Here is a 27,923-nt window from a genome sequence, read left to right as displayed (position 1 = left end):
ATAGATAGATAGATAGATAGATAGATAGATAGATAGATAGATAGATAGATGAAATGAGAAAATAATATCAAAAGGTAGAAAGCTCATGAAAATATTTTTACCTGAACAAGTAAGTCAAACTGTTAATAACCAGGTGAGTATAGAGGGTTGAAAAGTAGAAAGATGGCATTAATGGCCTACTCAGTTAAAAATTATCTATATGATGCTCAGAAGAGGGTATATTCTATTCTGTGTAACCTCTGCTACTGAGCTACTGAGATATGAGGATTAAAATGTCGAGCAATGCCTGCCTGGACTCTATAATAACTTCACTGTGTTTGACAGACAAATACAGAGGAAGAGAAGGAGAAAGGAAAGAGAGGGAAGAAAAGAAAGGGATTGAAAGAAATGAAAAAAGAAATATACCAGTATAATTAAATTTTGAGTTAAAAATTAACTCTGATTTGTTAATCAAAACACATTTGTGGAATAAGAGCGTGATGATGACCAAAATATATTGTGTAGTAATATTCACATCTCATATGAACAAGACAGGAGGGGTTGACTAGATCAAGACTAATTAAGGATCCTCAGGAAAAAAAAAAAAAAAACAATGGGAGAAAATGGAAATTATATTTAAAAATGGTAACAAATAAACTAATTAGAATTCTTTCTTTGAAACAAATGCTGACCCATCTCACTAACCATGTCAAATTGAAGCATGTAGAACAAAGGTCTTCCTTTAGTCATGGCAGCAACCCTGACTTCTCTGCGCTTTGAAATATAAGGAAAGTGGCATATCCCCATGCTATCCAGAGATATTATTAAGAAGACATTCTACCCTTATACTAAATATGATCAACTACATTACTGTTTGAGTTCTTTCATAGTTTTTCTCAGAACTAGTTCCTCACTAAGAATATCAGAGAAGGAGTAAATCTGGCTCTTTAAATTGTCCAAACTACCTTTGTAAGTAATGCCACTGAAGAGTTTAAAAAATATATTTAAAAGCATACAATGGCTATGTTTTATAGAGATGTGTAAAACCCAAGTGAAAAAACTTCAAAGACTGATGAGCTGATGTAATGGATGCTATGCAGGGATAACAATGCAAATCAATAAACGAGTTTGTTTGATGTGTCTATCGGGGGCTGTGTCATAAGGGTCATCTTTTTTACTAAATCACTGCAGCTGTAACCCACTACGCTTTGCATAATATAGAGGCCACATAGTATATTGCATGTTACCTGTATGTCCTGAAATAAAACCAGAATATTGAGTTAGAGAGAGACTTATCAAAATGCCTTATAGAAATGCTGTTCATTTGGGGGAGGACCTAAGACAGAGTTAAGAGATATAAAATATCAGCTAGGAAGAATAATAAAGTCATTTCTTGTATACATACTGAGCTCTTACATATGCCATAATCTATAACAGTAACATTTATGTCTGACAGTGAAGACGAAAGTAGCTTGTTTTGGTTTTCATTCCGAGACAATGTTTTATTCTGCATCTCTTTCTAGGCTTAAACCTCAACGATCCTCTTACTTCAGCTGCCCAAGTGTTGGAATAACAGGTATTTAACGCTATGCTTGGCATAAGAATTGGTTTTAAGTGCTTTTGTTTCAAACAAAAAATGAGCATGTTCAATAATACATAAGTTCAATGTCTCTATTTAGTTGGCCCATCGTATAGAAATATAATAAAACAGAATATAGTGCACACTAAACACTAATTTTCCTGTTAATAAAAGATATATACCAATTTTCTTATATTACATCTTTACTTTTCAATTAAAATTACACATCAAAGGTAAAAACACTAAAAATAAAAATATAATATTCTAAAGTACATATCCTACTTCACATACTACCTCCAAGAAAAGCACTTCAAAATCACAAAAGGTAGATATAGATGATATAGTGATATTTATGTATATAGATATAGCTGTTTGTTACAATGTCTGAGAAGGCAAACAAAAAGACTCATTTCCCACTTCATGCAGAAAGAATTTGAAATAGCCATGCTGGGCTCCCATAATGCAAGAACTCTCCTCCGGCATACAGACATACTTTATGTGGAAAGTACATGCACAGTAATTCTCCAGGTAGCATCATTACATCAGTTAAAATCTCATACGACTTTGCCCACCAAACTGGCAAAAAAAAAAAAAAAAAAAAAGAAAGAAAGAAAGAAAGAAAGAAAGAAAGAAAGAAAGAAAGAAAGAAAGAAAGAAAAAGAATAAATGCTGGTGAGAGGTGGAGCAGCATGGACTCTCAGTGCTGGTTCTGGGAAGAAGAAAGGAGACGTGGTGTCAAGATGACAGTGTGGAAGTGTCTACGCACGAGGGCACTCTGATACAGATACGGACTAAAGGTAGATACTTCTATTTTCCTCTGTTGCTGTGATTAAACACTGACCAAAACCAACTGAGAGAAGAAAGCAGTTATTGGCTTACAGGAAAACCAGGACTGGACCTAAAGGCAGGAATCTGAGGGAGGAACAAAAGCAGAGAAAGTGGACGAATGTTGATTGGAGGATTTCTCTCCCTGGCTTGCTCAGCTACCTTTCTTATAGCATACAGGCTTACCTGCTGATGGTGGCACGTCCTGTATCAGCTAACAATTAGAAAATAACCCACATGCAAAACCATAGACCAACATGACGTATTCTAGTTTTCATTAACGTTTCCTTTTCCCAAGACTGCAGTTGGTTTCAGGTTGACAAAGACTAACAAGTATAGCATTCATGAATAACTACTCATAATGCAAAAATTCTGCTCGGGCATATGTATAATACGTAAATTTTATGCATGATAATTTTCAGAGAGGTATTGTTCCTAAACAGCAAGAGGCAGGAGAACAAGACAAATTACCCAAAAATAGAAGGAATCTAAATAAATGGTGGCATGTTCACACAACTGGAGTAACACCAGATGGGATGAAGGGTACTAACTACACAAGACACCAAGAAGGAAACACGAAAAACTAATCTTGAGAAGAGGAAGCCAGCACACACAGAAAAAGCAAGCTATACCAAGGGAGGTTATTTTAAAGAAAGCTCAAATCTGATCCAAGTGGTTGTATGTCAGAAACTGTGATTACCCTGCAGAAGTGAGTGTCAGTTGCTCATGGGTCGCGCAGTCGTAAGAGAAGGAGGACTTCTAGCTGATTAACGTTAATCTGAGTACAGTTAACACAAGTGCATTCATTCCATGAAAATTTATCAAAATGCACACTGACCATTTGTGTAGTTTGCTACATGTGTGTAGAGTTCAGGTGGACTGTTTACTACAAAATAACTAAAAGCTTCAAACCTGTATGTTTCAACATATATACTGCAAACATTACTTTTAGAAGGACTGATCTGATACCTTGTCACAAGCGTGTAAAAAATACCCTCGAGTGTAAGAATACCAATAAATGCGATCTTCTGTAAGTAAATGAGAAATAATTCTAGAAGGAGGAAAGAGCAAGTGACTGGGGACATTGTTCGGCATGTATTTGTGTTATTGATTTTAATGTGAGCCAAATACTTATAAAAATATTAACAAATGTCAAATCTGGGTATGGGGATGCTTATTAGGATACTGTATCTATGTTTTAGATCATTTAAGAACGCGAATCTGAAAAAAAGTTATAACTTTGGATTCTAGAATGAAGATTTTTTTTAAAAAATTATTCTTAGTGAAAAGCATTCGGAACTAGTTTTCCCAGATCAGAGAAACCTACCTGAAAACCTCTTCCCTGAGGACTAGTTCTCTTTGTAGCAGAAGGTGTCAAGCACGCTTCCAAAGGAAGAGGCAACCGACGGTCCTACCCAGGCATGATGCCTGTGCACCACAAAAAAAGTGACCAGCATAGCACAGTAACCCTAAGGCTGTAGTAGCGACACTCATACCCTGGCACTAACTAACAGCTCTCTTATTCGCTCTGAAATCCTCACAACAAGAGGAAATCTTTGCCTGGTTCTGGAAACCCAGCCACCTCTCCAGGAGTAAGGATGCCATGTATCTTGGAGAAGAACCTTCAACTGTCCCTTTATTAAACTAGCGTAATTCCTAAGTACATTCCAACAATGGGTCTAAGTTGAGAAAACTACCTGTCATGGTGGGTTTGTATTTAAATAAAGATTTTAGATCTTAATATGCTTAATAACTTTGGCTAAATCTAAAATATAACTCAGATAAAGAAAAACCTTATTTCCTTATTTAAAGTAACATAAGTGTGTGTGTGTGGGGGGGGGTTGCCTTAAGTTGTACAACAATAAATAGTAATAGATTCATATACATTTTAAAACCATTCCATATTAGCTGACCAAAGATAAATTTCTTCCCTCTTCATGTATTACCAAAAGATATAATGAATATGGAGCATGTGAATAATAGTTGTGCAGACAGAAAGGTCAGCTCCACAGACTTAAAATGTGAATAACCACAAAAGAAAGCTCCAGTTTGAGAAACACTCTGTCCCTTGCAAGTTTCTGCTTCAGTAACTTGCAAACAGAGTCAGAGGATACCTAACTGCTCCCTCAAACAGGAACAGGACTTAACATGTACTTTGTGATTGTCAAGACATTTGGATGTAAGAATCTTGTAATTAACTCCTGAAAATATGCTGGAAATACATGGTTTTGACCATTTGTAAAAAGAGGAAAGATGACCTAAAATGAAGAGTTTAACCTTTTATGATGAATATATATTTAGGCTGATGGTTTCCATTCTTTCATTAAAACGTTCTGGGTTTTCTTAACAACACTCACTTTACCGTCTGAGAGAAAGCTTCAGGTAAGATGTCATCAGTATTAAACCTTCACAAGATACAAGGCTCAGGGAAGATGGGCAAGAGACACAGGCTACTGCCTTAAAACATTAAATGCTATTTTGCTTGAAAACCTAGAACATAATAAAAGAGCATGTAGATATCTATACCATAGTTTAAGGAATTTCTAACAAACAAAGTATGATAGTTATGAAGTAATTCAGTTATGAAGACATGGAGCCATACAAGAAGCCGACTATTATTAAATGAACACTAAATCCAATGGGCATCAGGCTTGTCTTCAGAAAGATTCAACTCCTTCCTTGCATTTCTGTCCTGTCAAAACTGACACATGTCCTTTTGGACTTTTAATGGCTATATTTGTTTCTCATATTCCTGCCTATTTTGTCAAGCCACATTGTTTGGAAGCCTAATCAAGATGTAGTATTCCATTATGCTCTAATATGCACACTTAGAAATATATACTAATCTCAGTCCGTTGTCTGCTTGGGAATTTGTAAAGTAAATAAAATGTATATCAGATTTTTGTTAAAGAACACTCCAGGTAGGTTAGTATAAAGTTCCATTAGAAACTAGAACACTAATAAATAAGCTTTCAAGTATTTCCATGTGGTGACAGAATCCATATTTTCAAACTTTAGAACTGTATCACTTCGAGAAGTATCTGCTTCAGAGCTTTACAAATAGTATAAATGACTCCATAAAGTATTACAGGTGACAGTGTACATATGTTTGAGAAAGACCTATAAATGCATATATGTTTACATAAATGCATGCAAACGACCAACATATACATTTATTTATGCGTTAACACCTATTTAAATAGAATGGCAGGAAGAGTCTATTACATTGAAAAAAAATGGCTGTTCTATGCGAGTTTGTTTTACATTAGATCATTTAATGTTCACATAATCCTATAAAGAATTATTTTCGCATGCACACTTACCCAGAATTAATATAAATTATAAGTGACAGAGCAAACACTAGAAGCCAGGTCAGTCAACTCCAAGTGGAGTTTGCTCCTCACAGTGCGCTAAGAGAAGTTTTGAATAACCCATGAGCATTGCTTTATGCTTTCCTCACATAGAAAAAAAATGCACCTTGGCACCAGGAAGAAACTAGCTAGTTGAAAAAAAAATTTTTTTTGATTTTAGTCCCAAAAATCAATATGGCAAAGAAAAAGTTGTTACAAAGATAATTCTTAGTTGAATATGTTCAAAATGCAATTCCCTGGTAATCTGAGCTTTGGCCAAGACAAATCAAAATCTTAGATATTTTATAAATGCCAAGTTTTTAGAAAAACAAAAAAAAATGCAATAGCAACAGATGTACTTTCCCTAGACATTTGTGTTGAACCTAGCTATATCCAGAGCCTGAAGTTGAGGGGGTTATGTTTCATTTTGATGAATAATATACCCTGTATTCTCTTAATGTCATCAAACTAAGTCATATTATATTCTTCCTTTGGAAAATTCAACCAACTGTGATTACTAAAAATGAAAAAAAATAAGTTCAAACAGTAGGAGTTGGGTAGATGGAGAAAGAAAGAAAAAAAGAAAGAAAGAAAAAAGAAACTAAAAGTCCATATCTGGTTCCTTTGAAAAATAAAAGTATGATTATATTTACAATACTATAGTCTAAGAATAAAAATGCGTATGTTGTATTTTTTTTAACAGGCCAACAAAACATCAAAATTGAGGTCCACTTAACTGGGACTACTAAATGTTTGGGAAGAGGAGGTGACTATAGAAGATATATTAGAAATTAAAGGGGACGGGAACTCCACAAGGAGAGCAACAGAACAAGATAATTTGAACACAGGGAACTTCCCAGAAAATCATACTCCAACCAAGGACTATTCGTGGAGATGACCTGGAACCCCTGCGCATGTGTAGCCCATGGCAGTTCAGTGTCCAAGTGGGTTACATAGTAATGGGAAGAGGGACTGTCTCTGACAAATCTGATTGGCCTGCTCGTTGATCACTTCCCCCTGAGGGGGGAGCAGCCTTACCAGGCCACAGTAGAGGACAATGCAGCCACTTTTGATGAGAACTGATCAGAAAGAAGAGGAGAACCTCCCCTATCAGTGGACTTGGGTAGTGGCATGCATGCAGAAAGGGGAGGGAGGGTGGGATCGGGAGGGGAGGAGGGAGGAGCTTATGGGGGGATACAAAATGAATAAAGTGTAATTAATAAAAAAAAAAGAAATTAAAGAAAGAAGGTCAGGTGTGATACATGCCTCATCATGAATTTGAGGCCACCTTGAGCTATATAATAACTGTCAAAAACCCTAAAATTTGGAAAAAAATAATAATAAATAATATATGAGGAATTTGGTAACTATAAAATGAATATAATTACATTTAATGTTATTAAAGTCTATTTCAAAAATTGGATTACTTTTTTAATTCAAAAAAAAGATTATTCCAGGCACATAAATTTTCATCAGTTAGTAAACACATATAAATGTAGAGCTGCTCCTAGGACCACTTTCTCCAAACAAAATAAGCTGTTCTGCAATATTACAAAATAGTAATTTAATAAATTCCATATTTATAAATGTGAATATTCATTGTCTATGGCTTAACTTTGAAATTATCTTCTCTTTTCTTAGAATTCTGCTTCACAAAAACCATAACGATTGCCTGTTAAATTATGTTTTACTGTGAATTACATTAGACATTCAGAAAGTTTCTAAAATAAGGCTGTACAGCACAATGTTTTTGATTACCATCCTTGGTGCTTTAAAGCATATTAGGTTACAGAAAAGCTAAGAAGAAACCATAGTGTCTGGCATGTACCCTCTCCACTCCAACCCCAAGGCCAACATTCACAGATTCCTCTAATAGAAACATGATTCTGTGGAATTTGTGTCAATCAATGTACATATCTTGCTACAGTTTGATAAGACACAAGAATTTTCATATGGTTAAGTCTTTTATTTTAACATTTTATTAGGCTTTGATGAATTCATCATATCAAAGACCCATCATTATACTACACAGAACAAATTCACCACCCTGAAGTACCTGTGTTCTCCCTATTCTTCTCTCTTTTTTAACTCCTGAAAACCACTGGGGTCTTTATATGTTTTCTCTTTTACCAGGTCTGTATTTTTCTCTTTTGTGAAAGTCATACACACAGAATCATACTGCATGCAGCGTTTTCATATGATTCTTCTATTCACCTGTAAGTATCTCACAGTCCTCACGGTGTTTGTGGCTTGGTAGTTCATTTCTTTTATTATCGGATCATAACTAAATAAAACATTGTCTGTACACGTCACAGCATTCACTCACTGAATGAAAGAAATCTAAGTTGCTTAACCAAGTTATCATGGCACAACTTGGTATACCCAGGGCTGAGGCTCAAACTCAGCAGCAGGGATTGCCCTTACCCTACCCAAGGCCCTGGATTCAGTCCCTAGAAGAGAACATAAACCTGCCATGAATAAGCTTTTGTGACATAAAGTTTTGGCCTATTTGGGAGAGTACAATGGTATGCAATGCTGAATCATAAGTTGAACCCATGTTGAATTTCATTAAGAAAATGTTACAACTCTTCCAAAGTAGATGAACCTGTCGTCCAACACCATGAATCAGAACTCCAAGTTTTTCAGATCTTCATCCTTACTTGTGTTTAGGCCTCTTTGAGGATTTAGCCTTTCTGATAAGTCTATGTTGGTATTTCATTGACTTCACTCTGATTTGATAATGATCCACAATAATGATCATCTTTTATATAATCATTTTTTTATGTGTATTTTCTTTAGTTGGAGATCTACTCATGTGTGTGTGGGTGTGTGTGTGTGTATGTGTGTGTGTGTGTGTGTGTGTGTGTGTGTGTGTGTATGATGTGGAGACTAGGAATCAAACTTGGGTATTATCCTGCATGCACAACTAAAATTAATTTATGAAAAGGTCTTTTATTTGCCTAGAGAGATCACCGGTTTGACTAGGTTCACAGCCTTGTTACACTCTGAAGTATCTGCCTGTCTCTGCCATCCCAGTACTGGTATTTTGATGCACAAATGCCCAGATTTGCCTATTAATCTAATTACTGAGTTTTTTTTATCTTTTTTTATATTATTATTAGTTACATTTTATTAACTGTATCCCAGTTGTATCCTGCTCCCTCATTCCCTCCCTCCCTCATCTCCTCCCTGCCCCTTTCCAAGTACACTATAGGGGAGGACCTCCTCCCTTTTCATCTCACCCTGTTTTATCAGGTATCTTCAGGACTGGCTGTAAGGTCCTCCTCTGTGGCCTAGCAGGGCTTGGGGGGTGGGGAGTTCAAAGAGTTCAAAGAGCCCGCCCTTGAGTTCCTGTCAGAAATAGTCCCTGTTCCCCTTATTAGGGTACCCACTTGGATACTGAACTACCACAGGCTACATCCGAGCAGAGGTTCCAGGTTGTATCCATACATGGTCCTTGGTTGGACAAACAGTCTCATATAAGACCCCTGTGCCCAGATATATTTGGTCCTTGTGGAGCTCCTATCCTTTCCAGGTCATATTAACTCCCCCTTCTTTCATATGATTCCTTGTACTCTGCTGAAGGTTTGGTTATGAGTCTCAGTATCTGCTTTGATACACTGCTAGGTAGAGTCTTTCAGAGGCCCTCTGCAGTAGGCTCCTGTCCTGTCACTTGTTTTCTCCTACATCCAATGTCCATCCCATTTTTCTTTCTAAGTGAGCATTGATCATCTTACTCCGAGTTGTCTTTCTTGTTTTTCTTGTTTAGGTATATAGATTTCATTATATTTATCATATCTTATAAGTCTAGGCATACATCCAAAAGTTCCTCAAGTATACAACAAGGATATTTGCTCAACCATGTTTGTAGCAGCTTTATTTGTAATAGCCAGAACCTGGAAACAACCCAGATGTCCATCAATGGAGGAATGGATACAGATATTGTGGTATTTTTACAATGGAATACTACTCAGCAATTAAAAACAAGGAAATCATGAAATTTGCAGGCAAATGGTGGGATCTAAAAAAGATCATTCTGAGTGAGGTATCCCAGAAGGAGAAAGACACATATGGTATATACTCATTTATTTAGACGTATAAGATATAATTATTGAATAAAGGTTGTTATTTAAGTTACAAGTTACTTCTCTAAATCTGTAGTCTATCTCATAGCATATTTTTTCATCATAAATCAAGCTTCTGGTGTCATATCTTAAATATCCTCACCAAACCTAAGGATATTTATAACTACTCTTTGTTTTCTTCTAGTGTGTGTATGTTTGTTTGTTTTTATCCCATTTATGGCTCACCCTCTAAAAGGTGAAATTCCATGTCTGGATATGATTTGGAAATGTTGTTATGTAGCTATTGAACACTCTTTATTGAAAAGGCTATCTTCCATTGAATTGTCCTTACTGTCTGATCAAAGATAAGAGAGTTAGATGGTTTAAGTATATCCCAGAATTGTCTGTTATATTTCAGTGGCATATGTATCCACTCTTTAAACAATGCTGTGTTATAATGATTACTACACATTTAGATCATCTTGCATTTGAATTATGGAGTCATTCTTCTTCAGGACGATGTTGAATATGCTTACAATTTTGCCTTACCGTGTGAACTGAAGGGGGGGGGGTTTCTCACTGTTTACAAAGAAATTGTAAGGTTGGAGATACGGCTCAATAGACAGAGCAAATGATGCCTAAGTATTAGGACAGGAATTTGAATCTTCAGAACCCACAGAGAGCAGGATGTGAAAACAAGTATCTCTAACTCGAGAGCACCCATGGGAGACAGGGACAAAAGAATGCTCGAAAGCCTGCATGCCAGGTGACCTGGCTTAGGAATATGCACAGTTGGCTTTTTCACAGAAGAAAATCAGCTAAGAGGTTGCCACTGTTAAGAGGACGGAGACAGACCTCACACTGAAAATGTAATCTTTCTGTCAGTGTCTTTGCTGGCGGTGATGATTCTCTGCAGCTCACTGTTGAGTCGGTCCTGTCCTCTGTGACCAGACAGTGTTGGGTGTTGTTTACCTTCCTTCCAAATCTGAATGTCTGTGAGCTCTTTTTCTTCTTCTCCTACTTTTGAATTTCTAGCATGACGCTGAAGAACAATGGAGAGAGTAGACAGCCCTGCCTGTACTTGATGCCATCAGAAACGCATAAAGCATCTCACCAACTGTTGTTCATAAAACAGGCATCTGTATAAGTACACACTCAATACATGAAATGAATGTTCCCAATGTTCCAGAAATTTCTGGAACTCCTCCTTCAATTTGCTTCCTACCTAAAATTAAACAGCTACCCGAAATTTTGTTGTGATTACTTCTTGCAGTCATAACTTATAATCTTTAATTTTGAAAGTTTACATAAAATTCAGACAGCATCGTTGTTTTGCAGCTGTTTTTTAATCAACATTAAATTCTGATTCAAGCATATCATTGTTGCTTTACCTTGTTCCTTGTAACTGTATTTGAGTAGAGTCTCAGCAAAGACTTCTGTGAGTGACTTCCAATCTACCAAAAGCCTCACACCAATGAATGAGTGAGGCTCCCAAATTACCCACTCTAAATAACCTTTTTAAGTCTTCTCATGCTTTTCAATAATTCAAACTATATTTTTTAAGTGCATATTTTTTTCGGGTAGGTAGAAGGGATATTGTAGAACATTTTGTAAGGAGTCTTTGTAATTCGTTGTTTAAAAAGAGAATAAAAGAATATTCTTTAAAGAGAATAAAACTGACTATGATAGGAATTCTTGCCATACACAATATTAACAACTCTGTGGTTTTATTAAAAAATATTATTCATTATGGTTTATTCACTTTGTATCCATGCTGTAGCCCCATCCCTCATCTTCTCCATATCCCACCTTCCCTCCCTCTTCTCCCCTTATGCCCTTTCCCTACTCCCTTGATAGGGGAGGTCCTCCTCCCATTCCCTCTAACCCTGGCCTATCAGGTCTCATCAGGACTGGCGGCACTGTCTTCCTCTGTGGCCTGGTAAGGATGTACACCCCCAAAGGGTAAGTGATCAAAAAGCAAGCCACTGAGTTCATGTTAGAGACAGCCGCTGCTTCCCTTGGAACCGACTTGGAGACTGAGCTGCCTCTAGGCTACATCTGAGCTGTGGGTCTAGGTCCTCTCTATGCATAGACCTTGATTAGAGTATCAGTTTCTGCAGCCCCCCCATGGGCCTAGGTGTTTTGGCTCAGCTGGTCTCCTTGTGGAGCTCCTGTCCCCTCCGATTCTTTTAATCTCCCCTTTCTTCCATAAGATTCCCTGTACTCTGTCCAAAGTTTGACTATGAGTCTCAGCATCTGCTTTGATACCCTTCTGGATAGAGTCTTTTAGAGTCCCTCTTGGTAGGCTACTGTCCTTTTCCTGTCTTCTCCTACTTCCGATGTCTATCCCATTTGCCCTTCTGAACGAGGATTGAGTTTCGTCCCTTGGGTCCTCCTTGTTGCTGAACTTTTTTAGGAATATATATTTTAGTATGTTTAACCTATATTTTGTGGATAATATTCACTTATAATTTAGTATATTGCATGTGTGTCTTTCTGTTTCTCGGTTACCTCACTCAAGATGATCTTTTCAGGATGATCTTAAAGAGAACTAATATCCAGAATATATAAAGAACTCAAGAAGTTAAACACCAACAAACCAAGTAATCCAATTCAAACATGAGGTACAGAGCTAAAGAGAGAAGTCTCAATAGAGGAATGCCAAATGGGAGAAACAGTTAAAGAAATTCTCAACATCCTTAGTCATCAGAGAAATACAAATCAAAATGATCCTGAGACTACACCTTACGCCCATCAAAATGGCTAAGATAAACTCAAGTGACAACACATGCTGGAGAGGATGTGGAGAAAGGGGAACCCTCCTCCATTGCTGGTGGGAATGTAAACTTGTACAATCACTTTGGAAATCAATCTGGCAATTTCACAGAAAATTGAGAATAGCCATACCTCAAAGATCCAGCTATGGCATTCCTGGGCATATGTCTGAAATATGCTCAACTATACATCAAAGACATTTGCTCAAACATGTTCATAGCTTTATTCATAATAGCCAGTATCTGGAAACAACCTAGATGTCCCTCCACTGAGGAGTGGATACAGAAATTGTGGTACTTTTACACAATGGAATACTACTCAGCAATTGAAAACAAGGAAATCATGAAATTTGCAAGCAAATGGTGGGATCTAGAAAAGATCATCCTGAGTGAGGTAACCCAGAAGCAGAAAGTCACAAATGGTATATACTCACTCATAATTGGATATTAGCCACATAATATAGGATAAACATACTAAACTCTATAGTACTAAAGAAGCTGAACAACAAAGAGGCCCTTAGGGAAGATGCTTAATTCTGATTCAGAAGGGCAAATGAAATAGACATCAGAAGCAAGAAAAGACAGAGAACAGGACAGGAACCTGCCAGAGAGGACCTCTGAAACACTCTACACAACAAGGTATAGAAGCAGACGCTGAGACTACTAACTTAGATTTTTTTGAAAATGAAAAGAGTATTCTATCTATAGGATATTTTGTTTAGTAACATTAATAAGCAAAAAACAAATTCCTGTCAGGCAAACCAGTATAACAAACATCAAGCATCTATCACAAGAATGACACTTCTGCTGATTTTCCAAATAAAAGTGAAAGGGGGAGCGGGAGCATTCTTGAATGCTAATTCTCCTAATATATGTATGCCTAAATCATCCCTCTATCAATTTCTGAACAGCAACTAAGTTTTCATGTTTATATATTATCATTAATCCACATCTCTTTTAAGATTTTCCTTCTGCTCTATCCAAAAAACATTGATGTCAAGAATAAGTACCCCCTCAGCTTAAAAAAAAATGATGAAAAAAATGTATTCCAGGTAAGTGTATATGAGAAAAAAGCTGGTACAGCCATTTTGATATCTGAAAAAAAATAAACTTCAAGCCAAAAAATCTTAAGAGAAAGGAAAGGAGACAACACACTCATCAAATATCCGCCAAGATGACATTTCAATTAACATCTATGCCCCATACACAAGGGTACCAACGTTTGTAAAAGAAACCCTGAAACAGCTTAAATCATATATTGGCCCTCATATACTAATAGCGAGAAACATCAATAACCTGTTCTTACCAATAGACAGGCCATCTAGAAAAAACTCAACAGATAAATGCTAGAGCTTGATGACTTTATAATCCAAATGGACTCAGCAGACATGTACAGAACCTTTCACAAAAACACAAAAAAATATAGATTCTTCTCAGTAATATAGAATTTTCTCAGTACCTAACGAAACTTTCTCCAAAATAGACCAGATACCCAGACACAAGCAAATCTCAACAAATACGAGAAGTGAAATAATTCCCTGTATCCTATCATACCACCACCACCAGATATTAAAGCTGAATATCAAGAGGAGAAAACAACAAAAAGCTCACAAACTCAGGGAAACTGAACTTCACTATTAATTTAAAAAACAAACAAACAAACAAAAAAATGGTTGAGGACAGAAATTAAGAAAGAAATTAAAGACTTTCTAGAACTGAATGAAAATGAATACACAATATATCCAAATTTATGAAACACATTCAAAGCAGTTTTCAAAGGCAAGTTCATAGCACTAAGTGCCTACATTAAAAAAATAAAAATAAAATAAAAATAAAGGAGAGATCTTACACTGGTAACTTAGAAGCACACCCGAAAGCTCTATATCACACTCAGATGAAGTAGATGGCAATAATCTCAGAGCTAAAATCAGTAAAACAGAAACAACAAAAACAATACAGAGAATCAAAGAGTTGGCTCTTCGAGAAATATCAACATATTGAGAAACAATTACTCAAAATAACTGCAAAGTCGACAAAGTATCCAAATTTATAAAATTAGAAATAAAAAGAGGACACCAATGAAATTGAAAAAAAAAACTATATGAACAAACTTTAAAAACTTGCACTCCATCAAATTCAAAAATCTAAAAGAAATAGATAATTTTCTTGATATAGACCACTTACTAAGCTAAATCAAGGTCATATAAGTAATTTAAAAAGATTTATAACCTCTAGTGAAATAGAAGTATTAATTAAAACTCTATCATTAGAAAAAAACCAAAGGGCCAGATTGTTTTAGCACAATATTGTACATTCAAAGAACAATTCGTGCAATGGTTCTCAAATCATCCCATGAAATAGAAACACAAGGAATATTGACTAATTCATTTTATGAAGCCACAGTATCCTTGATATTCGAACCATCTAAAGACACAACAACGAAAGAAAATTGTAGATCAATTAGCACCATGAAAATTGATGCAAAATTTCTCAATAAAATACTTGCAAAACACATAAAAGAATAAATTAAAAAGATTACCTAAGAATGATCAAGTAGGCTTCATCTCAGAGATGCAGGGATGGTTCAATATATGGAAATCAGTAGCTGTAATCCACCATGTAAACAAACTGAGAGAAACACCTACGTGATAATCTCTCCACAATAAAAATCCCGGAGAAATTAGGGATACAAGAGACATTCTTAAACCTAAAAAAGTCACTTTACAGGAAGCCCAAAGCTAACACCAAGTTAAGTGGGAAAAAAAAAACTCAAAGCAAATTCACTAAAATTAGCAATTAGACAAAGTTATCCCCTCCTACATACTTGCTCAATATAGTAGTTAAAGCCTTAGCTACGACAATACGGCAAATGAAGGACCTCAGGGAATATAAATTGGAAAGGAAAAACTCAAATAATTTTTATTTGCAGAGGATGATAATAGTATATAAACATATATATATATTTTCAAAAATATATATTTTCACTGGGAAGCTCCAACATTTTCAGCAAAGGAGCATGATACAAAGTTAACTCACAATAATAAGCTTTTCTATGTACAAATAACACAGAGGCTGAAAAAAAAATAAGGGAATCAACACCTTTCCCAAAAGCCTTAAACTATATAAAATAACTTGTGGTTACTCTAATGAAGCAAAAGAGTATACACATATGAGAAAGACTTAAAACACAGAAGATGATATTAGAAGATGGACAGATATCCCATGCTCATAGATCAGTTGAACTAATAAAGTAAAAATGGCCATCCTACACAAAGCAATCTACAAATTCAATGAAATAACTATTAAAATTCCAATTCACAGACCCGGAAAGGACAATTTTTAGCATATAGAAACACAAAAATACCAAGATAGTAAAACAATCATGAGTAGTAAAAGAATACCACAAGTTATCACCATGCCTGGCCTAAAACTGTATTACAGAGGTACAGTACTAAAAACACCAAGATAATGGAACAAAAACAGACACACTGGTTGGAGGATTGAATTGAAGATACACATAATATCCACACAGTTCCAGACACACTTTTTTTATATATATAAATAAGCAAAAAAAAAACACATTGGAAAAAGATGGCAACGTCAACAAACGGTGCTGGTCAAACCGGATGGAAACATACAGAAGAATCCATACTTATGACCCTGCACATACCTCAATTTCAAATGGATCAAAAATTTCAACACAGAAACAGATACTGGATCTGATGGAGAAAAAATGGAGAATAGCCTGAACTCACTGACATTGGAAATGGCTTTCTGAATAAAACACCATTAGGACAGGCACTAAGATAATTAATAATGGGAACACATGAAAGAGAAAATCTTCTGCTTGGCAAAGAATTCCATCACGCAGACAAAGCAGCAGCCTCCAGAACAGGAAAAATTTTTACTTTTTACTAATATCCTAAATATATACAAAAAAAAAAAAAACTGAAGAAAAATACTGCATATCAAGTAAGCAATTAACCTCATTCAAATTGGGTACAGAACTGAAGAGAATTCTCAAAAGGGTAGCTCAAGTGGCTCAGAAACCATGTTCAGCATCCCTAGCCATCAGGGAAATGCAAATCAAAACTATTCTGCGATTTCATCTTAACACCTGTCAGAATGGCTAAGAGCAATAAAACAAGTGACAGCTCATGCTGGTGAGGATGTGTAGTGAAGAAATATTTATGCATAGCTGGCGAGGGGCACAACTGTCCAGCCACTGTGAAAATGAGTTTAGCAATTCCTCAGGAAAATGGATTTACCTCAAGATCCAGCTAACCACTCTTTTGGCATGAATTCCATGGATGCTTCACCCTACCACAGAAAGACTTGCTCAACCACGTTAATAGCTGCTTTATTCACAATAAACAGAAACTGGAAGTGACCTAGTTGCCCCTCAACAAATGAATAAAGAAATGTTATATTTGCAAAATGGAATATTACTTAGCCTTTAAAAAGACTGAACTTCTTATATTCACAATAAGCACATGAAAGTAGAGGGAAAAACATCCTGAGTTATCCAGAACCCAGAAAGATACAGTATGTATTCGTTATATGTGGATATCAGCTCTTACGCCGATAATAATCAAGCTACAATCCAAATAATCGCAGAGATTAGATACAGAGTAAGCAACTAGTGGTTACAGATAGATAACTCTTGGGAAGGGAAATAAATGGACAGTTATGGATAGATGGGAGGGGACTGGAAGGAGAGGATCAAGTAGAGAGATGGAAGGAAGAGGGCAAAGACAGAGAGAGAACCTGGAGAAAGACCACTAAATTTAAGGGCCTTTTGAGGGGTAATATGAAATATAATCCAGTAAAATCTTTGAAATTTATATACATATTATAAAGGGGATCTAAATGAAATGGAAAAGAAGGAATCCCAACTGGATACCTCTTGTCAACAAATGAACCTTCAATTACTGGGATTGGGTTACATCTAGTTGAGTTGTTGGCCAAAGGGGTTCTATGAAATAACTAACACCTCAGGGTGTTGCAAAGGCTATACATTATTCTCCACAACCTGACAGTGAGTCCACATTAATTAAGACAACATCTATAAAATCCATTGAACACGAAGAGGTTGAACGAGACCTACATAGAGCCTTCATACCTATGTGCTAGAGTTTGGTACAGAAAGGAACTCTACGAGGTACCAACAAGAAATTTAGTCACAAACCTAGCCACAAAATCTTTGGCCTACGATGGTTTCCTGCCTGCAAGGTGTGCTAATGCAATGGTGGCCTGTGGGAGTGACCTGTGGGACTGTCTGATTTGACCTAAGGCTACTCCATGAGATGATACCTATACTGTCTGAGTGGCCAAAAACCTGAGACTAGATGCCCCCGATACCTAGGCTTAAACCAAATACTGCTGTTCTAAAACAGAACAGAATAAAATTGAATTTAAAAAACAAACAACAATAAAGTGACTCCAGGGATGGGAAACAAACACAGAGTCAAACAGAAAGACTTTATGCAAAAAATAAGAGACCTTTGCATAATCAGTCCTAAATAAGATGTCTCCGTTAAATCTCTTCCCTCAGAAGCCAGGGAACCCTGAGGAAGATGAGACAATAAGAATGCTAAGAGCCAGGGGACACTGGGAAAACGAGGCCCTCTAGGTCAGCAGATAAATACACAAATGAACTAGAAGGAACTGGTCCTGCAAGCACCTGGCTTTGCACCTATTGGAGTCCTAGAGCTGAAAGGAGAAGTGTGCACATGCCATCATTCTTAACCGAAAGGAAATCTCCAATTGGTAAACACTTGCAAGTGAAAATTAATTTTTTTCTAAGGGAGACTCACAGGGGAAACAGAGACACAGTGCAGGCTGCTTTCCCAGCATTAGATAGCCAACAGGGAACAAACCCAAGGACTCCTTTGGAAGTTCTTTGTCTCATAACAGCTGTCAGGGCTCTTATTTATTTTTCAATTTAATGGTATTTTATTAGATTGATATGTTTTATTATATATGTATATGTTTTCATTATATATATATTCATGTATATACATACATACATGTTTTTTACCTTACAGGTCCTTTGCATAGATAGATAGATGGATAGATAGATAGATAGATAGATAGATAGATAGATAGATAGATAGATAGAGATAGATAGATATACATATACATATACATACTTTTATTTTAGTGTTTTTATGAGATTCCAAGTGTGCAAACAAGTACATCTTTTGTCTATCTATATGTTTCATGTGCCTTTGACTGGGATATTGTTTCTTTTGTCCTATTATGATGTATTAGTTTGTTTTTTATCACATTATATCTTATTGCATTTAAAAAATTATCTGTTAGAAGCCTATTTGTTTTCTAATGAAATACAAAAAGGGGGTGAGATGAAAAAAATACAAGGAGGAGTTGAGAGAGGAGAAACTGTAATCAGGAAAAAGAAGAAAAGTAAAAAGATTTTTCTAAAAGTTAAGGAGCTGTCTTTTCACGACAGTAGCTGACATAATTGATACATGTTTATAGTAGTCTAAGGATGAAGTATAAGTCGCAATATGAGAGATAAGAAAAAAGACTGTATCTGTCTTACTAGGTAGTTGACTTAAAAAGATATTACAATAGTTTATTCGCAAATATGAAGAAGAAGAAAAACCACACTTAGAAACAAAAAAAAAGATTATAATAGCCACTACTGCTAATATTAAATTAAATAATAATTTTTTTGTATCAGTACACTAGAAAGTCCTCAATAGTTGTCCATCAGCAACTGCAACAAGAAATAATCATTTTGCATTGAACATTATCATTCTAATGAGTCATCCGAGATTGAGTCAGTAAATATTAATATGAATCAGAATGCAGAAGTTACTAAACAGCTGTATGTTTGTGGACATAGTACAAACAATATTGTCAACATGTTTTTTTTCTACTAGAATCCGAATAGAAAAATACCACGAGGGATGGAAAACACAGGGTACCAATGACTTACATGTGGAGGGGGAGAGTTTAGTCCTCTCCTGGGATCTAGCAGTCTTTCTCTTGGTGCTTCGCTCTTCTTTTCTCTGGAATATTCTTTTATTTACAGCGAGGTGAGGATCGAACTTCAACAGACTCCTCTTACTTGTTTAATCTGGGGAGAAAGTATACTTTCAATCAGTCATGACTAGATGCATCCAATTAATTTTCCTTACTATTAGGGAGTAGGGAATTTAATCTATTTTGTATTAGACCTGAACTAAACAGAAATGTAAGAACTGCCTTGTTGAACATCATAATCAAGAAGAACCTAGTACTTTAACACTGCTAAAAGAAACCCATGTCTACATACTTTTTCATTTCTCATAGATAAGCAGCAGGACAAGAGAAAATTAATATTAAAAATCTAAATGACTAGAAAAGTCTCCTCAAATGTATTTTTAAAAGACTGACATAATTTTGCAAATCCATGACTCTAGATGGACTGGCTGAGACAATTAGGTTTTGAACATTTTTACTCATTCATTTTAACATCTCAAGGCTAAGGAATGACAGGATGATTAGAAAAGTGTAAAAGGAAATCCATTTTTAAAAACTTTAATGGAATAATAAAAAGAGATGATTTCAAAGGCCTAAGATAGGCCAGAAATACACATAACAGGTTCTATAAGTGAGAAAAAAAAAAAAAAAACACTATAGAACTAAATTTTTGATGCCATTTATGGCATCAAGCTTGGAAAATGGCTGTTCATACAAGGCATCCCGGAAAAATTAGAATACATTATGCAGATGCTGTCTAAGTTTATCATAATTCCTTAATAAATCTATTACGTGTTAAATTATACACAGTCATTTCCTTATATAGGTGTAAGGAAATTGCTTTATGAATATCTGACCTTTGGTGTTATCAACATTTGTGAGGCTAAAAGAATTCAATCTATTAAACAAATTTTATCAAAAGATAAGTTTTTGATAGTGGATATTTTCTGCTTCATTAAAATTATGTATTAAGAGAAATGTCTTCAATTTGACCAGATGCCTGATCATTACCGGTGACTTATATTAAAATCATTTTGTTTCTTCTGCTTAGAAATATTACAATATAGAGGGGTAGCTTTAGGGCAAATTTGAAAATAAAAGACTGATGTTTAGGGAAAGTTGTATGACAGCACTTTGTTGGTTTTGCTCAGAAACTAAACGCATTACATGAGTGATTCATGTTTTCCTTGTGTTTTAGAAAACGTTAAACAATGTGAATCAATATGAATAACAGATTAACTGAATACAAAAAACAAATGATATGCAGGAGAAAAAGTGCCTCTTCAAAACATTTGTCTAATCACAAATTGCCACTCTCCTTACCCCATTTACTTGGTGTAACTTAAGGATATTTGAAGGCGAAACAAGACCACAAATTTTATTACCAAAGATTAAATAGTATTATGAGAGAAAACACAGTCAAGATTGGATTTTTAGGGCGAGAGAAAAAAGCTGTTCTGCTTTGTTTTATGAAAATCCGATTAATCTTGGTCTAATTTAAAAGTCTTATCAATATGCATTTTCGATATCAACACATCCACATGGCTGTTCAAAACAGGTAGTTTTCTACACTTTGCAGAAAAGGAAAATGCACGGTCCTTTAAAGCCTTTTAAGGTGTCTAAGGATGAATGGTATCAGCAGATTTCTGTTGACCAGTCTATTATGTCCTCTACAGACATACTTGTGCAAGTATGCACCACCTTGTACTTAGAACTTACACAACCACATGCACAAACATGTATGTACACAAATAATTACAGTTTGGGTACATATAAATAAATTTTGCTTAGAAAGACAAAACCCCATGTAGAGAGATGGTGCAATGTCTAAAAGCACTTACTGGTCGACCCAGATTTGGTTCCCATCACCCACATGGTAGCTCACAATCATCTGGGACTCCCATCCCAGATGATCCAGGGCCTTCTTCTGACTCCTGCAGAAACTAGGCACGCACGTGGTGCCTATACGTACAAGCTGGCAAAATACTCATATACATGCACGCAAATACATAAAAAGGAACTTGGGGGGTTAGAGAGGCCACTGAGCAGTTACGAGCACTTCCTGCTCTTTCAGAGGAGCACGGTTTAATGGCCAGCACTCACACAGAGGCTCACAACCACCCGTACACCCCATTTCCACATGAAATGACAGGAACTCCATAGGCTACTGCACACACGTTTTACACATTCACACAGTCAGGCACATACACAACCAAAAAAAAAAAATACTTTATAAAAGAAAAATCTTTTGCTTGAAAATTCAAGTAAACTGCAATATTTATCCTAAAATGCATAGCACAACATATGCTAAAGGACTTTCTGGAGTTTTTCACAAACTATGATGATAGTGCCACATTACTTGGGTGCTTTGTTTGCAGACAACGCACTACAGGCGGCCAACATCCAGAACTAGAGCTGTGAATCTACTCTCTTCTTTTCAGTGTTCCCAGGGACACGGCTTGATATTTAGTGTTTTGGTTTTGGGAGGTAGAGAGTGATTTCTTTCTCTGTTGTTGGAATGAAATACCTGGACAAAAATTTAAGGAAAGTGGGGGGGGGGGTTCTTCTGGCTCACAGTTCGAGGGAGCCCATCACGTTGTAAAGTCCAGGTGTTAGAGCTGTTGCCTACCTCATAGTCATTCCAGAAGCAGAAAGCAAAGAATGTACGCTGCTGCTCAATTCCCTTCTCCACTTAGAGTTTGAGATCCCAGAGAGAGAATGGTGGCTCCCACAGTACTTGGGTCCTTCCATCTCAATTATCCTGGTCCGGTAAATCCCACCCAATCAGGCTCACGAGCCCTTTTCCCTTTTTTTTCCATCAAAACTATGCATAGTACTTTGTCAGTACATTCATTCTGTATAATGAAGTACTTAGAGCTTTGGTAGCTAACTACAGACACTAAATTAAGACAAAATGAAAATACTTGATTATAGTGGTTGGAACAGTGAGCCTGAACACAATAGAATAGCTACTTTGACCACTGATTCTTGATTGCCTGAGATAGGCGTGGCTCATACATAACTCAACTATGACTTGCTGTCCCTTTCACTCTGAAAACTTTCCTAATTTGAATATCTATTTTTTCATGCCAAAACCAATTATTTCTTTATCATTTGATTACTTACAAATTATTTTCCATTTTAGTTTTTGTTACATCTCATTTTACTACTACGGAATATAAATGTGAGGAGATTGTTATATGTTCCAGTATGTTAACATTAGTAAAGTTAAACATGTTTGCGTACTCAGCTTTGGCTTCCAGACTGTAGTAATCTTTTAAGGTTGCAGAATCTTTCAGAGGTGTGCTCAGTGAGGGAGATACTGGGGACCCCACACAATCAGTGATTTTTAGAAACCAAGAAATATGCAGACTTCCTTCCCCTAAGAGGTGGCAGCCCAAACTTCAAGGAAAAGGCATGACAAATCAAAACCTCTGACCAAAACTGTGTTCCAAAATGAGCATTTCATCACTCTAAATTGTTTATCTCAAATGTTTTCTATATAAATGCAAAGCTGTCTGACACCATTTCCACACACACAGGCAGAATTTGCATCTCTGCGCCGAGCTGTTGACTTAAAGTGACAACTAGGTACACAGTCTCCTAGTTAGCTCCCTTCGAAGGGTCTTAACTCATCCCAGTCCTATTCACAGCGTGACGAACAGTTGCTTTTTTCTGAAAGTTGAGGTGGATACTTGTTCTATCAAATGTGAGTTCTATCAAATAGTGAGTGAGTTCTACAAAAGATTCAAATGTACCAGAAGACAGGGGGAAAAAACAAGACTACAACAGAATGGTCTCTCCTGTTCCTGGTTTTTCATTTACAGTCCCAGTTTGTCTCATTTACAGAAGTGGTTGCGAGTGGTGCCAGGTTTGGTGGCAGGAAGCTTCTGGGGGCTCCACAATAAATACACAGAGAGGGGTACAAACCAGGCAAAGCACAGCTTCCTATGAGGTACGGCCTGTAAGAACAGCTCTCAGCAGGTACTGACTTGATTTTTGCTTTGGAGGGATACAGATTTAGTCATGGTAATCATGAGGCTTTCAAAATGAGTCTAGAATGACAGTACCATGTGTTTGCGTGTGTACCTGAAGGAGAAAGACAAGAATCTAATTTTTAAGATTTTACAACTAATTTTGTATTTAAAATGTAACAAATTATAAGAAATGATATATGAAAGTTCTCCAAGGCTCCTGAACCACACGTTGGCATCAACGATTGATCAGCTGGTCCATGACCTAGCAGCCTTGTTATGTCACTGATTAAAAGGGGAGAACTGTTTTAAAGCCTGCTAATTTTTCAAAAGACCAACCCATACACATTTAAAATAAATATCCCCTACTTACTTTTGTTTTCCTCAACTGAAGTGTAAATGTGGTTTCCCATTCTCTTTCTTAGCACTTTATCTTGACTCTTTAGCATTTTTATGTAAATAGTCTGCTCCTAACTCTTATTCAAATTAGTAATGCTTTATTTATCATCAGAATTTAATCTCGATCTTCCTTTTCACCCAAGAACACGTTTTCTTAAATATATACCAAAAAATACCAGATGTCTCCATAAGTAATATGAAAACAAGTAGCATTTTCTACTTCTGAAATTATAGCCTCTTCCCCACTTCTCCAGTAGCAATTTCAAATGCATATTCCTCAAACTCTAGAGCATCTTTAAACATCACCTCATTATTCTGCAGGCTAACAGACCTAACAAGGTTTCCCAAGCATATGTTTTTATAGTCTGTTAATCTGGCAGAAGGAGAGGGGAGAACACATTAATGTCTAAATTTGAATATATTCAACCAAAAACCATGCAAGCATTTCCACACTGTCTTTTCTTTCATGAGCATCATTCAATGTTGTTTCAAAAAGGAAACCTGTTCAATAAAAAATAAGCAAAAACAACGAAAAAAAGACCATTACCCTAAAACTGAGGGCTGTTCATTCTTGACATAAAACCTGTCTGTTCCCAGAAGCTGGAAAAAAAAAAAAAAAAAAAAAAAAACCTAGATGTCCCTCAGGGGAGGAACAGATACAGAAATTGTGGTACATCTACACAGTGGAATATGACTCAGCAAATAAAAACAAGGAAATCATGAAATTTGCAGGCAAATGGATAGAACTGGAAAAGATCATCCTGAGTGAGGTAACGCAGGAACAAAAAGACACGCATGATACATATTCACTCCTAAGTGGTTATCAGACATATAATATAGGATAAACATACTAAAATCTATACTCTAAGCAAGCCAAACAACAGGGAAGACCCTAGGGAAGATGCTCAATCCTCATTAAGAAGGACAAATGTGATAGACACTGAAAGCAGGCGAAGACAGGGAACAGGAGAGAAGCTTACCACAGACTGCCTTTGAAAGACTCTACTGAGCAAGGTATCAGAGGAAGCAGAAGCTGAGACTCATAGCCAAACTTTGGGCACAGTGCAGAAAATCTTATGAAAGAAAGGGGGTGGATAGAGAGAGCTGGAGGGGACAGGAGCTCCAAAAGGAGACGAACAGAGCCATAAAAACTGAACCCTGGGGGTCCTGAAGAGAATGATATCTCAACCAAGGACAATGCATGGAGAGAACCTGAAACCCCAGCTTAGATGTAGCCCATAGACTCAGTCTCCAAGTGGGGTCCCTAATAATAGGGATTTTCTCTGCCAGGACCTCAGATCACCACCCCCCAGGGGGGGAAGGGATGGGGTGTAGCCTTGCCAGGCCACAGAGGAAGACAATGCAACCTGTCCTGATGAGACCTGATAGGATAGGGTCAAATAGAAGGGGAGGAAGACCTCCCCTATCAGTGGACTAGGGGAGGCACATAGGGGGAGAAAAGGGAGGGAGGATGAGATTGGAAGGAGATGAGGGAGGGGGCTGCAGCTGGGATACAAATTGAATAAATTGTAATAAAGGATAATAATTAAAAAAAATTAAAAAGAAAAACCTTGTTTGCTTACTCCCCTATTAGTTTGGTTTCTGCTACTGTGATAAAACATTCTGACCAAAAGCAACTTGAGAAGAAAATGGTTTCCTTGGCTTACATGACCTATCACAGCCCATCATCACTAAGAGAAGATAAAGCAGGAACTCAAGCAGAAGCAAAAGCAGAAAGAGTGAAGGGTGCTGCTTCACACGCCTCCTCTCTGTGGCTTGCCGCAGTGCCCCAGGAGCACCCCCAAAGCTGTGTTACTACCCTAGTGCTCTGGGCTTTCCCGTTCCAGTCAGTACTGATTGGAATGCCCCAGATTTGCCTACCTGCCCACTGAGATATTTACCCAGCTGTGTCCTTCTTTCCATATGGCATTAGTTTGTGTCAAGTGGGAAAAAGAAACAATCTGCACTGTTCTGTTGCTAGATTTGTTCACACATCACAGAATCCAATGGAAACTCTCTGCATCTATCACGCTCCAAAGTGTTTGCATGACCCACCTAGAACAGCCCTTTCCTCTCAAGTTCTACTTCTCCAGTGTTACTGTTTCCAGCCCATTTCACTCACTTCCAACTCAGGATCTTTAGGAAGCATTCTCTTATTATTTTATGCAGAAACAATCAAACACAACAGCATTTTCTGAAAAGTTTTCTTTCAAAACTGTCTACTGCCCGGTGAGGTGACTGATGTGCACCTTCAATCCCAGCACTTGGGAGGCTGACACAAGTGGAGTTTGTGAGTTCAAGGCCAGCCGAGGCTATATGGTAAGATCTTGTCTCAATAGAAGAAAAACAGGACAGAGAGAGAGAGAGAGAGAGAGAGAGAGAGAGAGAGAGAGGAATAAAAACTGTCTACTTAGAAGGCATGGCTATTTCACTCAGGCTAGCCAGAAAGACACTGCCTGGATGACCACTTAATCTGTCCACTTAATCTACTGTACTATATCTGTTCATACTGCCTTTTCACATAAGTTAAGCCCTCTTTAAAAATGGAATACTCCATATTGGTAGGTGTCTTTACTAACAACAGTGTTATTTTGAAGGAAGTACTAAGCCACAGAACAAGGTAGAAGCAGATACAGAAAACTCAGCAGAAGAGAGAAAGGGCTTTTCTTTCAGACCTTCATCTTCCCAACTTCAAGCACAACTTTTCATTGCTATTACTCTCAGTTCTAAACAATATATCCAGCATATAACTAACACAGAACAACAAAGTTAATATTTCATTTAATTCTGTGAAATCTTAGACAGACAAACTGCACAGAGAGTGAGACCAAATACTTGCTTTTTAAGAGATCTAGGTCCTGAACTAACGGTAAATTAGGAGCCCAAAATAAAATCAGACTTTTTTTGTGAAAATCATGTAACAAGCATATGAGAATTTGTTTCAAAATGATATAGTGAATCTCTCATATGGCTCATTACAGTATCTAGAAACTAAGATTAAAGCCAATTTACCCAACATACCTGGACTCCCTCAAGTGTCACATTATTTTTTATTTTTTTTCTTTATTATTATTATTATTTATTACAATTTATTCACTTTGTATCCTGGCTGTAGCCCCATCCCTCATCTCCTCCCAGTCACACCCTCCCATCCTCTTCCCCCCCCATGTCCCTCCCCTAGTCCACTGATAGGTGAGGTCCTCCCCTACTATCAGACCTAGCTTATTAGGTCTCAGCAGGACTGTCTGGACCCTGTTTCTCTGTGGCATGGTCTGGCCACCTTGCAAGGGCGACATGATCAAAAAGAAAGCAACAGAGTTCATGCCAATGACTACCCCTGCTCCCCTTACAACAGAACTTACTTGGAGACTGAGCTGGCCATGGGTTACATCTGTGCAGGGGTCAAGGTCCTCTCCATGAATGGTCCTTGGTTGAGTTTAACATTATTTTAAAATTAAACTAAAATTTAACTCAATCAGTATTTTAAAATAAAAAAAAAATCATGATATCTTTTCTATATTTAGTAGCCTTTTTTTTAACAAGCCATCTAATCCAAAATTTCTCAAAATTTAACACACAAATGAATATATCCATGACTTAGTTTAATCACATTATCACCTATCTACTTCCATTTGACAAGTAGACATCAGAAAATACTGTCATATACTTCTTATAACTCTTTACAGTACACTTTACCTATATCTCATGTGTGTACTTTTGTATGTTTAGAATTGCCAAGTAAAATTAAGTTATCATACAAGCGATAACAGCAATAACCACTCTCAGGAGAGGGCAGCCAGTACTAGCACAAAGGATTTAGAGGGTATCTATTTATTTGTACATGATTTCTGACTATTTTATGATTATATGTTGGCTTGTTTATAAAGTGGATGGAAAAATCTATGATGTGCAAACAGACAGGAGAGGCCAACAAAAACCACAACACCTTATCTATATTACCCTGACAATTGAGTTTGAACATCAGTATT

General features: G+C 36.7%; 1 protein-coding gene across 2 annotated transcripts in view; it reads right to left on the bottom strand.

The window, feature by feature from the left end:
* The window catches only part of Foxp2 (forkhead box P2), a 571,048-nt gene that overhangs the window by 471,237 nt on the left and 71,888 nt on the right, over nucleotides 1-27,923 (bottom strand). For both annotated transcript variants that reach the window (XM_055612683.1, XM_055612681.1), the window contains exon 2: nucleotides 19,536-19,676. The gene's annotated coding sequence lies outside the window, so the exon portion shown is untranslated. The remainder of the gene's footprint in view (nucleotides 1-19,535; nucleotides 19,677-27,923) is intronic.

This window comes from Psammomys obesus, unplaced genomic scaffold (assembly GCF_907164565.1).
Source record: "Psammomys obesus unplaced genomic scaffold, mPsaObe1.curated_primary_1811, whole genome shotgun sequence".
In the NCBI taxonomy this organism is placed as follows: domain Eukaryota; kingdom Metazoa; phylum Chordata; class Mammalia; order Rodentia; family Muridae; genus Psammomys; species Psammomys obesus.
This window is presented reverse-complemented; position numbering and strand designations above follow the sequence as displayed.